Below are 17730 nucleotides of genomic sequence, written 5' to 3' on the forward strand. Positions count from 1 at the left end.
TTTATGGTATAATCTACTTTAATGCTTTCGTGGCTGTATTGTGACCATCGGTATTGCTTTCTTTGATAAGTGAGGTTAGGAATCCAGACCAGGTAAATAACTTATCTTTAAAGATTCGCATGAGAGTATATCAATAGCTTGCTAATGATTGATTTTAGGTGGTTAACGTGTGACCATCGCGTTAACTTTCCGAAGAATCATAATGTTAGAAATCCAAAGTAGGTAACTAATTGTCTTGCAATTGGAAAGTTGATCAAGTGCTTTTGTGACATATCTAATATAGATAACATGTTTGGGTTGTTTGCAAAACAAGATAATATATATTTTTCATATTTGGAGTCTATTATGTTTTAAATATAGTTTTAGATAATTTTAGTTAAAAACTTATTCACTTATCCTTTTGCCGGTAAACCAATGACAAAGATTTAGTACTCAACTTTGCCCGTGTTCCATGGATCGATATCTGGTTCTTACCCATACTTTGCTACATATATGACAGGATACACTTGTCCTTTTGTGTGTGTTTTAATGTTAAGGTATAAATCATTTTTATAAATATTAAAACCGAGTTTGTGTTTAATTTCACTATAAAAACCTGTGTAGTCGCACGCACGCCAGCTAGAGAGCTATCTGATGCTTTCCAGAACATTTCTGTTAACCATACAGATATGGATACTACCGAAAATCAGATCGGTATACAAACCGGGTATGAAGTGGATATAGACGAACCAATGACATTTCAGGCCCAGCCGTTACCAAAAGCACCTCCTAAAAAGATAAAGAGAGTATTGTATTGGAAGGTAAAAATGATGAAGAAAATTCCAACAACAACAAAAACCAAACGAATTGGGGAAACAAGTGGAAAAACAATTGTAGGCGAGAATCCAAACCCAACCACCATGCCATTATCATGGGAGGAATTAGACCAAAGGCTGGCAAATTGCGAGATGTTCAGGCCAATACCTGAAGAAATTAATCTGATTATGCCCTCTTATCCCGATATGCCAAAAAATCCAGAACCTATAAATCCTACACCAGCAATACCACAATAACCACTTCCAAATCCAGTGGAAGAATGGTGGACTAACGATTGGGAATTTCAAAACCTCATGAATAATCCTTTTCCATTCTATCCAAATTTTCAACCCGAACCCCCTGCATTTCCCCCGATGAACCCGTAAAATGTGGTAGAGCTTCGCCACTATGGAGAGGAACTAATAGATGCAGGAAGTCGAATCCGAAATGTAGGAGAAAATCTCGTCTGGAAGTACGACGAGAGGGAGCATCACTTTTGAATAGGAAACTAACCCTATAAAATTTGCATGTATAATGTATTTCTGTATTTTGTGAGAAAAAAACTAATATATGTGTTAGTGTATGTAAAATATACGAAGCATATTATCTAAGAAAAATATAAGTCGCAATGATCGACGGTTTTGACAATATGCTCTGATTTATTTGTGTATACGATATTTTGATTACTTTGTTACTTATTCTGTGATATTAGTATTTGGAAAATGTTTGCAATTCAGATGTCAAACGAAGTTAATCAATCGATCCAAAACAATCATGAAAACTCCTTGGACAAAAGTGCCATAGAAAATATAATAGCCCAGGGAATAGCTGTTGCTATACCTGCTCTACGATGGTTGGAAAATACGGAAGCTATTCTTAAGATCAGTAAATGTGCCGAAGAAGATAAAGTAATTATGCTTCTAATCTCTTTAGAGATGAGGCATTAGAATGGTGGAACATGATTCTTCAGGCAAAAGGAAGTGACAGGGCCTATGCCATGGACTGGAAAGAATTTAAGGAAATGACATAAAGGGAATTTTGTCCCTCTCATGAAAAGGAACAAATGGCTAATAAGTTCCTAAATCACAAAATGGTTGATGTGAATTGTCGTGAGTATACGACAAAATTCTTCAAATATGCAAGAATGGTACCAACTCTGGCCTCGCCAGAATTTGTACTAATTTCTCGTTATATTTGGAGATTAATTAGTGAAATCCGTGATATAGTCAAGGCTGCTAGACCTCAGACTATTGAAGAAACAGTCGAACTGGCCAGTACTTTGACTGACGGATTAACTGCACAAGAGAAGAAAACAACAAGAAAGAATTAGCCCAGAAAATTACCCAAAAATTTCGCTCGAGTAATACCTATCACACCTTTCTGTAGAAACTGTAGAAAGAAGCATTCAGGAAAATGCAATTTTAGGATAACACCCTACAGTAACTTCCGCAAGACAACCGGGCATGTAGAGGAAGAATGTAGAAAGAAAACTACTATATGTTTCAATTGCGGAGAAACAGGTCACATTAAGCTGTATTACCCGAAGTGACAACAAGGCAAAAGCAGCAGACAGAGCCAAGAAAAACGCACGAGCCTTTACACTTACGACACAAGAGGGAGCAATGATTCCAAACGTAATCACCGGTACGTTTCTTTTCCATTACATCTACGCTAAAGTATGACTCTGGTGCAAACCAAATTTTTATTAATATTGTATTCTGTCAAGCGCTTAATCAACCGTTAACTAAGCTTAGTCAAGCTTGTACGGTAGAAACGGCAGAAGGAAACTCCACCAACATACGCGAAGTACTTCAAGAAGGGAAGCTAGAATTATTAGGACATAAATAATCTGCTACCGATGAATCTAGTTGGATTCGATGTAGTAATAGGAATGAATTGGTTAGTAGCTAATCATGCTCGAATCCTATGTGATCAAAATTCTGTTGAGATTCGTACGCCAACAGGAGAGATGATCCTGATACGAGGAGACAAGCCGACCAAGTTAACAAAATTCATCTCTGTGATGAAAGTTGCAAGTTATACACAGAAGCAAGGCATAGTGTACATGGTCTCAGTGATCATTAACACTAGAGGCATGGAACTGAAGGAAATTTCGGCAATATCGGAATACCCTGATGTTTTCCCAGAAGACCTACCTGGACTACCGCCTGACCGAGAAGTAGAATTCAGAATATTCATCTGATACCTAGAACTGCACAAATTGCTAAAGCACCTTATCGATTTCCACCTACGGAGATTCTAGAATTAAAGATGCAATTAGATGAATTGCTAGAGAAAGGATTCATACAACCAAGCTCATCCCCTTGGGTAGCACCAGTGTTGTTTGTTAAGAAAAAGGATGGGTCAATGCGTATGTGTATCGATTATAGGGAATTGAATAAGGTTAAAATTAAAAATCGATACCCATTACCTAGGATTGATGATCTATTTGATCAACTTCAAGGAGCTCGATATTTTTTTAAGATTGATTTACGCTCAGGCTATCATCAACTGAAAGTACAGGAGGAGGAGATTCCTAAAACTGCTTCCAGAACTAGGAGGTATGGTCATTACGAGGAAGCTGGGACGATCACTTACCATTAATAGAATTCTCCTATAACAATAGTTATAATACAAGCATCAATGTTGCTCCATTTGAAGCACTTTATGGATGAAAGTGTCGAACTCCAGTATGTTGGGCAGATATAGGAGAAAAACAATTATCAGGTCCTAAGATTGTGCAAGAAACAACCGACAAGATAATTCAAATCAAAGAATGATTGAAAACAGCACGAGATCGTCAAAAGAGGTACGCAAATACTTGACGTAAACCATTGGAATTTCAATTTGGAGACAAACTGCTATTAAAATTTTCTCCTTGGAATGGAGTAGTCCGATTAGGTAAGAAAGGAAAGTTAAGTCCGAGGTATGACGGACATTTAAAGTTATCAAGCGAATTGGACCAGTAGCTTATCAGCTACAATTACCCGAATAAATGGCGGGTGTACATGACATCTTTCATGTATGTAACCTAAATAAATGTTTAGCTGATGAATCGTTAATAGTACCTCTTCAATACATAGAGGTAAATGAGAAACTGAAGTTTGTTGAGAAACCTCTACAAATTGAAGATAGAAAGATTAAGAATCCAAGCACAAGAGGTTAGTTCTGGTTAAAGTGAAGTGGGATTCAAAAAGAGGACCGGAATACACATGGGAGCTAGAGTTAGAAATGAAACGAAAGTATCCTTACTTACTCTAGTGAATATCGAGGACGAGATTTAAAACAGGGGGAGGATGTAACAACCCTCAAAAAGGCCCCACAACAATTCGTATCGAGACCCCAAAAGCGCACGACGAGAACCGGCATGAAAAATCAAAAGGAAAAGATTTTTATGTTTCTCAGGGGCCACGACAGACTCATAAGAGTCCTCCGCGGGGCATTAGAGGTATGAAATTTGCTATAGACACGTGTAGGCCATGTGTCACCCACATGTCAAGCCTACCCCATGAGTCATGCCACCTATGCCCTAGCTAGACCCTCTCACGGGCCGCGAGCGTATAGCCTCGACCTGTCGCGGGGCGCGAGAAACCCTAATATCAGCTATAAATAGGATGTTCACTAAGCATTCAACATTACTCAATTTCTTTTCTTTCTCTCTCGATATACTGGTGTAATACTGCTATTATACCCGAAGTTCTAAACCTCTGCCCGTAATCAGCGTGCTAACTCGAATCACTAGTATGGTACCCTGCCTGATCGATCTAAAACCAAACCAACTGATGTTTAAGTGCTGCATGAATAAATCTATACTTTGTCATCACAATGTGGGTTGGATCTCGTGATTATCGTTAAAGTTGAATTGATTTAATACACTAATGCATGTGCATTGTGTGTTTAATTAGGAAACCTTGACTTAATCCAGAAAGCCATTACTGAAACCCTAAATTTGCAACGTGAGTCATTCTCTTTTATCAAAATGCTTTCAAAACCCTAAATGTTTTCTAAGTGTACTTACAGTGATTAAGTCTTTGTATTCTTAATGAGAAATTACCGCCAGTATGTATGTGGGGTTTTGTATACACTACTTGATAAGCTTCACTAGTTGAGAGAATGATCAACAGTGATATGACCACAGTCACAGAAGTTGCTGAGTGACAAATACTTTTGGGTAATTGTAAGATATAAACAAATGTAAAAACTCTTAATACTGTAATTATAACAATTGTTTTTGTACAATTGAATGAACTCACCAGTATTTTTCACTGATTAAATGTTTTTAAAACGCGTTTCAGGTGATTTACCATGAAGAGAAGAAAAAGTTCCATGAAGCACTCAAGCTTAAATAAGTAGCTACGTAAAGCTGAATAAAACATGTTTTGTAATCAAGGTTTTATCCCATGTAAAATCCTTTACGTAAATACCGGTTTTATCCCACAACTTATGAAATGAAAATTTGGTGTTTTGAAAACTCTGATATTTTTCTTGACACCCGGTCCTGATAAGTTTTCCGCTGTGATAATTTTAATAAACACCAGGACCAACACTGCCGTATCTGCTCACGGCTCCCGCCCAGGGTGGGGTCGGGGGTTATGACACCATTCCTAGCATCCTCATCGATCACTCGCTCCTCTTCAATCGAACGAACATGACCATCCAATTGATCGTACTGGTCATCAATCAATCCAAGACCCTGTAAAGTATCAAAACGGGTCTCGTTGCGCGCACAACGTGCTTCAAGCAATGGTACTGTTCACCCTACAGTCTTTCCTGTGAGGGGAAACACTCGTGATGTGGTGGATAACTCGCCAACCTCAAAAGCTGGAGGCACTCCCTCCTCGTTGGTCCATTCCTAAACTAGGTCTGCTAACCAACCCCATCATCTCACGACGTAGCTCCTCGTACCTTTGGCTGGACGCTCAACAAGTTTCCCAATGGGCTCTGATGGAGGACTCGAATCTCCCTCGGCCAAATTCCTCTTCTTCAGAGGCCTAACTGACTTGCGACTGGTAAAAACCACACGGGCACCTCCAGGGCGTAAGTAGGTGGGATGGAAAGACGAAAGTGTCTCGGTCTCCTTCAGCTCTACATCACTAGCAGTCTCAACCATTGGCTCTTTACCAGCACGAATCTCAACAACACGGGTCTCTACAGCGGGAGTCCTTACAGCAAGAGTCTCGGTGACAGGCTCTGTCTCGCTAGGGCCCTCATCGTCAGACTCCTACAACCATCCATTCCCTTCCACTAGGGATGGAAATCGGCTGGGTATGGGTTGGGTATGGCTAATCCCATACCTACCCGATCGTAAAACGTTGTCCCATACCCGACCCATTACCCGTCAGGTATTTGGCGGGTATTACATGTCGGGTATCGGGTATACCTGTTGGGATTTTCATGTATATTGTTTTCTTACTTTCCTTTATAATTTTATGTTTTAAAAATCTATATAATATATTAAATTGTGACAAATAACATACATATCATCATCATCACCATAATAATATTTGATATATTTAAAAATGTAAACAAATTATAATATTAGTCTCAAAAAAATATTTTGTGTTTCATAGCATATAAATATGAATTGTGTCATCAAAATATAAAACTACAATAATCAAAGATTACTACACTATAGTTAAAGGAAAATAAGTACAAAACTTAAAAATTTTTGGGTAAACGGGTATACAATTTCAGGTAATCGGGTTGGGTATTATCTAATCCCATACCCGTCTCATGCTCGCGAAATATGTTTTTTCCATACCCATACCCGGCCCATTACCCATTGGGTATCGGGTATACCCGTCGGGCTTGGGTATTTTTACCATCACTACCTTCCAAAGGGGTGAGCACTCTCGCAAAACCGGAGAATGAAGGTGGAAGTGGAGACGTGGGTGAAGCGGAGGCGAACTCCATGTCGCTGTCGGAAGAAATCGTTATAGCGTGTGACTCGGATGACATCTATAACATAACATCATCCAAACTAAATAAACAACCTCGCATAAAAGTAAACACGCATGCATATAACAAATAGACATCTCATAAATTAAACATGGCATACTTATTCGTTCACTAAGGGCTTCCTGTGTTCGGAAGCGCTTTCACGTAAACTCCTTTTGGGTTATAGTCTAGTCTTTTCTCTCATTTTTTTTGAAAAACTTATAGTTCACTATAACCATTCGCTTTGATACCAACTTCTGTCACACCCCGAAATGTCACAGCGGAAGGCGCGCATGGTGGTGACAGAGGTTGACAACCAATAATTATTTGGCAAAGATAGATAATTATAAATTGGACAGATAGTTTTAAAAGTTTTTACAATCATCCAAAATGTAAGTTTAAAAGTGTTTAAACTAAGGGTTCCATTACATGGACCATGACTTTTGCGTTATTATTGTCCATTTTCAAAAGTTGCCACCTAAGTACCTGAAAAATACGTTTAAAGTGTCAACACAAGGCTGGTGAGTCATAGGTTTAATTTACTTGTATCAACCTATTTTTTTTCATTTTGAAAAACATGACAACCCTAGACCAACATGTAACATCGTAATTAGCTAGGAATACTAAAATAATGTTCACAACCAAGAGCCCATAATCAAAACGAAACATTCATTGTTTCCCTTATAAAATCCTTTCAACATATATTCCTTGTCCAAAAACTGGAGCGACCGGTTACGACCTTGGGCTTTGTCAAAACCCGATAGATCTTTCAACATATCTTGTGTCCTCCCTCCAAGAGGTTAATGATTATAGCGGCAGGGAAAAATCCATGGATAATCCCTCGAAAGGGTAAATATTGGCCTTTACTCAAGGCCACCATTGGCTACATTCATTGCCGTCTATTAATCATGTCAACTCAAACTAAAACGTGTTTCTCCACCGACGAGGGACACTTTCAAACGCCCAATCACATTCTGGTGCGATTGAAAGTTTGAAACAAAAGCCCAATCAAGTAGGTATTCACCTAATAGTTCCCTATATACGAGGGACACTTTCAAATCAATTCCAAGTCTACTAACAAAGATGTTCACTCAACTTTAGACTCATGAAAACGTTTTATATGTTAACCCTTTATTTGGATGACCCGTTGGTGACTAGACACGTGGTTATGTTTCCTATCCTATTAGTGTTAAACAACACATCTTTCATACAAATTATCCTATGATTCTTAATAACAATCACACAAACACACAGATATTTACACACAAGGCTATCATAATAAATTATTTATAATTCACAAAGTACTTAAGAATCTTCATATCATATATCACATAATACTTTACCTTTTTCACCAAACATACCAAATCATACAAGTCCTACAAATTTACAACCAACCAATATGTATACTTATATTACATAAAACGTTTAAGACTTGCTTTTCTATAAGTATATTAGATCATTATAATTTTCGGCGAATCACTACTTAGCATAGGTAAAATGTAATTTGGAAAAGTCTATAATTTTTATGTAAATAGGAAGTCTAGGAATTTTAATATATCAAAATAACCATTTTAATTACTAATACCACATAGTCATAACACAAAAACACATAGATTTCCATAGTAACACAACATGAATTATACGTCTTGTTATCTAATTTTTCATGTATCGATTACCCTAATTTCATCATGTAAGACCAAAATACATCTAATATCATCATATAATTCATGTTTTAGCACATTTTATCATTCAAATCAAGTTCATGTTATTTAATCAAACAATGCATAGTTATAGCAATTTCTAAGCATAGAATTAATGTTTTTGAATCCCAACACCAAATAGAACACACCAAGCATGGCAACATCATTTTATACACCATAAGACCTGTTTTATCATCATATCATACACCTAAATTTTCTGTTCTTAATTAGATTCATCATGCATGCCTCATTCATACTGAAAATTACCATTTTTCGTCTTTTTAAGTCTAAAACAACCACATAAACAACCCTACCCACATTGATCACATCCAATACCTATCATATGAATTTTATTCACAAAATAATATATTTTTATCACCATAATTTCAGTTCCACATAAATCACACATTTATCATGGTAAATGTCACATTTACCCCATTTTAAGCATGTTTTACATAACTAACTACAAGCTTCCAAATCATGAGTATCATTTAGATAAACTAAGACCTGATTATTATGAAAAAAAAGGCTACCATAATATCACCACATATTCAGATCATCAATAACTTTCACATGCATGGCACAATCTAGCTTTTATCTTGCATTTTCAACAATCACCAAGTATCCTACACCCTCCTAAATTAGGGTTTTCCACCCACAATCATCATTTAATATTTTAATACAATAAATACTACCTAAAACTAATATTATACATAAACCTAAAATATATCATGTTTCATGTGACATTTAACACATTTTAAGCACCATTTCCAACAGCATAAACACCCACACCCTCCCTTATGGTAGCCTTTAACCTTTAAAAAACTCTTGTTTAAACCCTATGTTTACTGATTTCATTTGTTCAAAAAGAAAATCCCATTGTTTGGTGAAAAACTTCACTTTAAACAAGCTTAAAATCTCACAATTTCAAGATTCAAGAACGGGTTTACCTTGGATGCAAGTAGGGTTTTACAAAGATGATGATGGGATCTTGAAGATGAATACTCCTAAGAAATACTCCAATGGATGCTTCAATCTTCAATAAATTTCCCAAAACTCTTATGTGTGTGAAATGAAAGGTGAAATGTAGAGAGATTTTGAGAAGATGAAAATGAAAAGTGTGAAGGAATGGCTAGGGGGTGGGGATGGTTATAGGAGGGAGTGGAAGAGAGAGTGGGTCTTGAAAATGATAAATGGTAATGATGAGGAAGAGGTGTGTGTGTTTATGTAATTAGATGTTTGGTGGTGTAAGAGATTTAATCATTTTTGGAGATTTAGAGATATTTCTTGGTGGGTGTGGCCCTATAGCCGAAAATTAAGGGGTTTGGGGAAGGTTATATATATATATATATATACTAGTCGTTTACCCGCGCGATGCGGCGGGAAACATATCACTTAGGTTGGTGAGTTTAGGGCTATGTAGCGGTTCAGTTTTGTGCCATAACCAAAACCAAATTCACGACACAAAGGAAAACACAACACTTATTAGTACTCTAAGGGTGTGCATGAGAAGGTTCAGTTCAGTTGTGCTTTTCCCGGTACTCGTTTTCTGATAGTTTATTAATCCTCTCATGATGTATCGTGTAATACTTATGTTAGTGCGTCACAATGACATCAATCTCGATGTGCTAAAGATGTGTGATTTACTAATATACTACAACCATTATTTGTTGTTAATTATTTAGCTTAATATGTCTACCAGTGTAGAATTTTGGATCTCTAAATCTTACTAATTCTTATAAAAATGCTACAGTACCGAAAGGTAAGAGAGAACGTTTTTTTTTTCCTTTTGAATTATAGTAGTGTAACATATACTCTCTCCGTCCCATTAAATGTGTTGGTGCACTTGTGTCTGTACTTTGTCTGTATACGGTCTGTATATAAACGATGTCCTAAGTTAGTCTGTAAGTTGACCAAGTCAACTATCCTCCTAGTTTGACTTGGCCAATAAGCTGTAATATGTTAGTCTGTCTCGAAGGATAGGATAGGCTCGAAGGATAGACTCGAAGGATACTGTTGATCCTTCGAGATGGTCGATAGATATGGTTCGACTGTTAGACCTCGAAGGATCATCCTTCGAGGTCCCTGCTCATCCTTCGAATGGCTTGTCCTCGATAGATGATCCTTCGGACCATCTATCGGATCCTTCGGGATAGACAACCTGTGCTGGGTATATATATACCCATGCAGTGTTGTGTGAAAGATAAGATGCACACAGACAAGAGTTAGAGACCAGAGAGCATTCTGTCCGAAAACACACACACACATAGTGAGAGTTTGCAAACTGATTGTAAACATTGTGCTTGTAACCGGAACCTTCATACGTATTAATACAGTGGTGTTAATCGGTGAAATCTTGTGTGTTTGTTTCTCTACTTGCTTCATCTCGGTTTGCCTACTAGCTTGGATTCCGCACTTGCTAGTGGGTTAGTATAACAAGGTTTAGGTTTGTTCTCGATCCTCCGAGAAAAGGGACCTACAAGTGGTATCAGAGCTTGGCTCTTTACCTTGTTTAAAACCGGGTTGTTCAAGTTCTTTGGTGTGTTTGGACACTTGGTTTAGCACCCGTTTTTGGTAGTTTTCTGCATAAAAACGCGTTCTAAACCTTCGGGAGTGTTCAAGGTTGGGTTGGGTAACTTGAAAACTTGTTTTTAAGTGCCTTGGAAAATTCCGACCATAATTCCGGTCATTATTCCGGTGAACTGGTTTAGGATAAGGTTGCCATTTTGGGTAAACTTTTTGAAAGTCAAAAAGTTGGTGAAAAAGTTGTTGACAGAACCATCCTTTCTGCCGAAAGTTGGCTCACCAACCACATCAACTTTTCACCAACCTGTCGTACTTTTTGTCAGTGTGTCAGAGCATTCGAAAGATATCCTTCGACATCGAAAGATATCCTTCGACATCTTTCGATCAAAGGCAGCTCGAAAGATAAGCATCTTTCGTTTAGTCTTTCGGAGTCTAGGCTTTATCTTTCGTTTCTGGAATCTTCTCGAAAGATAAGGATCGTTCGTGTTGGTGAATCTTTCGAGATTAGTGTTCGAAAGATAAGGATCTTTCATTGTGAATCTTTCGAGACCTGTGTTCGAAACATAAGGAGAATCTTTCGAAATCATCTTTCGAAAGATAAGGATCCTTCGTGTGATCAATCTTTCGAAATCAATCCTTCGAAGTCTTTGTTCGAAACTCAACAGGGATCTTTCGAACCTTGTTGATCATTCGAACAAGCATTGATCATTCAAACAAGTCAAGTCAGTATCTTTCGATTCTTAGTTGCTTGTGTTTTTAACAGTTTGTGTTTGTGAAGGTTCTAAATTAATATTTGATCAAAATGAGCTGTACAAGTCCATGGGATTGGAGTTTGGACTCACGAAACAATCAAGAGTTAGTGACTGCTGCAGATTGGGCAAAGAGTATGATTCCACAGCCATCAATCAGTCCAAGTCAATGGGCTTTGGTATCCAATCAAAGTCAAAGTCTTCAGAACCTTCTGATTAGTGAGAGTGAAACTGGCAGCAACAATCGTCCACCTAAGTTGAACCATATGAACGATTTTCCATCATGGAAAAATCGTTTTCACACATATGTTCAAGGGCAAAGCACTGATCTTTGGACGTGTTTCATCAATGCGTTCAATACTAATCTTGAAACTGCTGCGTCAACCTCAGAGGGTTATGCAAATATGCTTGAAAATGACAAGAAGGCTTATGAATTGGAGAAAAAGGCCTTTGCCACACTTACTCAAGCACTCAACAAAGACATCTACCATCAGTTCTCATATTGCAAGACCACGAAAGCATTGTGGGATGCCTTAGTTGCTAGAGGAGAAGGCAATGCAGCTGCTCGAAAATCTCGGCACGATTTGTTGAAGAAAGAGTTTGAATCCTTTCAGTTTTTGGAAAACGAGACTCTGAATGATATGATCACACGTTTCTATCATTTGATTAGTGAGATGTGTGCTTATGGAGTTGTCGCTACTCAACAAGAAATGGTGAGTAGATTTGCTGATGCCTTACCTCCAAAGTGGAGTTCTTTCATTGAATTGTTGAAGCATACTGGAACTCTAGATCAAGTCAACATCTATGAGTTCATTCAAAAGCTGGAACATAAAAATGATGAAGAAATTAGGAAAGCAAGGCGTGCTCCAGCTCCTCAGAATACGGAAATGTATCTTCCAGGATTCGATGTTTTGGCAAGATCTGCTGCAGCTCAGCAACAGCAACCTAAGCTGCAGACTGCATTTGTGTCCAATACAAGTTCAAGTTCCTTTCCGTTTCCTCAGTCAACAACTGCTCCATCACAACCTCAATTCGATCCGAGGTCTTACATTCCTGTTCCAACACAGCCACAACCACAACCTCAACAACAACAACAGCAAGCTCACTATACAGGCAATCCTCAACCTCAACCCCAAAGTCATCACACAATCCGAGTCGACAACTCAAATCTTTCACACCTTAGTATTGAAGTTGCTAAGGAACATATGGAGATTATCAACACCATGGTCAGTGCTTACTGTGGTTTGGTAGCAGGTCAACTTGGAAACATCAACATGACCAATGAAGATTATGATCAGATCGACAAGGAAGAAATGGAGTTGATGGATATTAAATGGGCTTTTGCTAGTGCGGTTAGAAGGGCAAAAGATTTCATGGCACGAACTGGAAGAACTTCGTTGGAAGGAAAGAAAAACACGAAGTATGGGTTTGATATTAATGCCGTCACGTGCTTTAACTGTGGCGAGAAAGGGCACTTTAAACGTGAGTGCACTCGACCAACGAAACACGGCAATCACAACCCTTTCAGAAATCAGACGAATGTGAATGCCCAACAAGAAAACCGTGAACGGAGGATGGTGGCAGTGAATAACAATCAGGGACAGCCTGGAACTACCAATCACAATCGGGCTTTGGCTGTTCAAGCTGATGAAGGATGTGACTGGTCAGTGCAGTTTGGTGAAGGTGATCAGGGAAGTGGAACTGCTTTGTATGCTAAGGTCATCGAGCAGGTTCAAAAAGAAGAATCTTCTGGAAGCGATGACAGTTCTGGTTATTCTGGAAGTTCAGATGAAGAAGGCTCTGTTTCTGGGGATAATCACTCAGAGCCTGATGAGGAGGAAGAAGGTGAAGATATTCAGGATCTTCTGAATGAAGCTTGTGAGCTTAAATGTCAGAAATCAATTCTGATTAGGAAGGCTGCTGCTACATCAACGGAAATGGAAAAGCTATTTTCTGAAGATGGAGCGTTTTCTTTTCAAACTGCCTTTATGGCAAATGGTTCAGCTTCTACTAGTCAGGTAAATTCTGAACCTCCTACCCCTAGTATCTGTAACTCATGTGCTGAGATGAAGCTTGAATCAGAAAAGCTTCATAGTCATAACCAGAATTTGGTTATTGAACTGTCGAAATGCAAAGAGGCAAATATGGCTTTAACCCGGAATGAAAAAGAATTTAAATCTGTAATTGAAACTTTAAAGAAAAATGTGTCCGAGGTTAACAAAGTAGTTTACCACAAGCAAGTGAGTATAAATGAATATATTAACCTTGTGGAAGAAACTAAAAAGCAATTAGCCATTGCCCAATGCGAACATGATGCGATCAAACAGAAATTGGACAGTTACTCTAACTCCCGATTTGTGCTTGATCACATCATCGATGTTCAACAACTAAAGGGAAATCAAAAAGGCATAGGGTATAACAAATGTCCGCCCCCCTTGATGAACAACTATACCAAGATGCCTGATGAGGAAGAAATGCCTCGGTATGAACCCAGTGTGCCTCTTGATGTTGAGGAGTTTACTACCGGCCTTGGGTTCAAACCGGACAATTCTTCAAACACAGCCCCTAAGGAACCAGAAACTTCACCATCCATGAAGCAAAGTCCTCCAATTATCGAGGACTATGAGACATCGGATGATGAATCAGATGTGGCTGTAAGTGATCAGGATAAATCACTTAGCAAGATGAAAGGAGTAGATATTCCACGAGAGAATCACATCCTTTGTGATCCTGATACTCCTGAGATTCCATCTGTTAAGAAGCAAGTGATTGATCCTGTCAAGGTTGATAAGGCAGATGTGTCTACTGTTAAAAGCAGTAATGTGTTGTACACTTTGGTTGGAGATAATAAAATCTACTCAGATCATGTTTTTCCAATTAAAAATGTAAATAAATCCTTGATTGACAAAGTCTTTGAAGACAATACAAACAAATTTTTGGGAAAAACACTTCCGGGAATTGTGGTAACACAATGTGATCCAATTCCTAAGGCTGAGGTTAGAAAACAGTTTGGTAATCAAAAATCTCCAACCACTCAACAACCTACTGCTTCTAAGGGTAAACAACAACAACGAGCTCCAAAGCCAAAGGCTAAGGTTGAATCAAAAGGAGCTCGTTACATGAAGAAAGGAAAAGATGTTAAATTTGTAGCATCAAGAGGTACAGATAAAATTGAGACTTTTGAAAACAAATCAAACACTGATTTTGTACAACAAGTCAAGATTTTAAAACGTAACAGTGATAACAATTACACCCAACACACAAACGGGTGTGATGAAAGAGCAAGTACCTCAGGTTCTACAGGTTCAACATCTGGTAGTCGATCAAGTTCTCCTAAGTCTGTTGAAAGGAGAACTTGTTTCAAATGTGGAGAAATCGGGCACATCATCAGAAATTGCCCAAATGCTCCAAAGAAGAAATTTGTTGAGAAAACTCCACCTGAAACAGTTCACCCTCAACGTCGGTCAGTTTCACCTAAACAAGATAAACGAACTGTAAAAGAACAAGAAACTAAACAACGACGTAAGAACATAAAAACTGTTGAAAAAGCTTTAAAATCTGAAGTTAAAACAGTACTAAAGGAACCAAGTGTGTCACAACCTGTAAAACCAGAATCTTCAAAAACTGGTCGGCACAGACAAACTTGGTTACCTAAGTCGGGTGACAATTCAGGGGGAGCAGTTGTTCTTGAAAACCATCAAGAGATAGAGCTTACGTATCGTGATGCCAAGGGACGACCCAAGACCACTAAGGCTTGGGTCCCCATTCTCAACTGATGTGTTTAATTGACATGTGCAGGATGTTCTAGGAGGAACTATTAATAGTCATTGGATTGTTGATAGTGGAGCATCCAGGCACATGACTGGCGACTTACGGCTCCTATACGACGTGAGAAATATTAGAGGAGGGTATGTTGCTTTTGCGGGTGATAAGGGAGGCTACATCACTGGAGAAGGAAGTATCTCCAATGGTATCGTGTGCTTTGATAAGATCAATTATGTGAAGCAAATTGATCACAATCTTCTGAGTGTGTCGCAAATCTGCGATAAAAAGTTCTCAGTGATTTTTGATGATGCTGGCTGTTATGTGCTGAAGCCTGGATTCAAAATTCCACAAGAATGGATTCTCTTATCGGCTCCGAGAGTTAATGATCTTTATATTCTCGACATGAGCCAAGCGATTACTACATCTGCACAAGTCACTTGCTTTGTCTCAAAAGCCACGGAAAAGGAGTCAATATCTTGGCACAGAAGAATGGGACACATTCACTTGAGAAAGATGAACCATTTGGTGAAAAATAATCTTGTGAATGGTGTGCCTGTGAGAAGTTTTCATCTACAAGATATCTGTGTCTCGTGCCAAAAGGGGAAGCAAACAAAGAAGTCTCACCCTTTGAAGAAAATCAACACTGTTAGCATGCCTCTCGAACGTCTTCATATGGACCTTTTTGGACCTATGAAACACAAGACAACGTTTGGTGATGCCTATTGTTTAGTAGTTACTGATGACTACTCTAGATTTTCTTGGGTATCTTTTATGGCACACAAAAGTGAAACTCCTGGCATCCTCAAGGATCTTCTTACAATGTTAGAAAATCTCTATACGTTGAAAGTGAAAAGGATCCGAAGCGACAATGGAACTGAATTCAAGAATCAAGTTATGGATGAGTTTTGTACTTCTAAAGGCATTCTTCATGAGTACAGTTCTCGTTATACTCCACAACAAAATGGTGTCGCTGAGAGGAAGAATCGAACTATTATAGAAACTGCAAGAACAATGTTAGTAGAGTCGGAACTCCCTATTCAATTCTGGGGAGAGGCTGTATCGGCTGCTTGCTACACGTTGAACAGAGTTCTTACAGTTAAGAGACATGGCAAGACTTGCTTCGAACTCCTTCAGAAAAGGAAACCGGATCTTTCTTACCTTGAACCGTTTGGTGCTCCTTGTACTATGATTGAGCCGGATGGAAAGTTTGGTGCACGAGCTATCGAGGGTTTCTTCCTTGGATATGCTACTCCGAATTTTCGTGTTTGGAATCTAACTACCAAAAAGATTGAGCTATGGAGCGAAGTTAGGGTTCAAAGATACACGAGTCCTGTTAGGGCTCCGGGTGATCCGTGGATGTTCGATTATGATGGGCTATTTGACTCCTTTAATCTGCCAACCTTTGACGAAGAATCAGCAGCGGCTCGAATGTTGTTGGAAAGTGACAACGCTGCTGTCTCGCCATTGGTTAGACCTATTGTGGTTGACCCTCAAGCTTCTTCGTCAGTCAACAATATGGTTCAAAATGAGGTTTATGAAGATGCTGCTGATTATAATGACTCTTCTGAAGATGATGAATATCATAATGCAGCTGAAGGATCTTCAGCTCCAGCTGCTCCTGTTCAAGGTGCTTCTGTAGATACACCTCATACGCAGAATGTAGACACTGCTGAAGGGAATGCATCCACCTCTAACCACATTCCTGGTGTGGAGTTGGTTGTTGATCTTAATCTGAATAATTTGGGTATCAATGCACGTGTGCCAGATAATCCTGAAATGAGGATTCACGATACCCATCCCCAGCAGAACATAATAGGAGATGTCCATCGCGGTGTGCAGACGCGTAATCAGCTGAGAAACAACCGGAATGCTGGTTTGTATTCTGCTATAAGAGAATCTGGTCAACAAAATGACTGGTCCTTCGCGTGTTACGTGTCACAAGAAGAACCAAAGTCGTGGAAAGAAGCATTGAAAGATAGTGCCTGGGTTGAGGCCATGCAAGAAGAATTACAGCAATTTCACAAGCTTGGTGTTTGGAAGCTTGTTGAAAAGCCTGAGAACTACAAGAAGATTGGCACTCGATGGGTCTTCAAATGCAAGAAAGATGACCGTGGAGTGGTTATTCGGAACAAAGCTCGTTTAGTCGTTCAAGGTTTTCGTCAGATTGAAGGGATCGACTACAACGAAGTCTATGCACCAGTTGCACGTCTGGAAGCTATTCGGATCTTTCTGGCTTATGCCTCATTCAAAGGATTCAA

Source organism: Helianthus annuus, chromosome 1 (assembly GCF_002127325.2).
Source record: "Helianthus annuus cultivar XRQ/B chromosome 1, HanXRQr2.0-SUNRISE, whole genome shotgun sequence".
In the NCBI taxonomy this organism is placed as follows: Eukaryota; Viridiplantae; Streptophyta; class Magnoliopsida; order Asterales; family Asteraceae; genus Helianthus; species Helianthus annuus.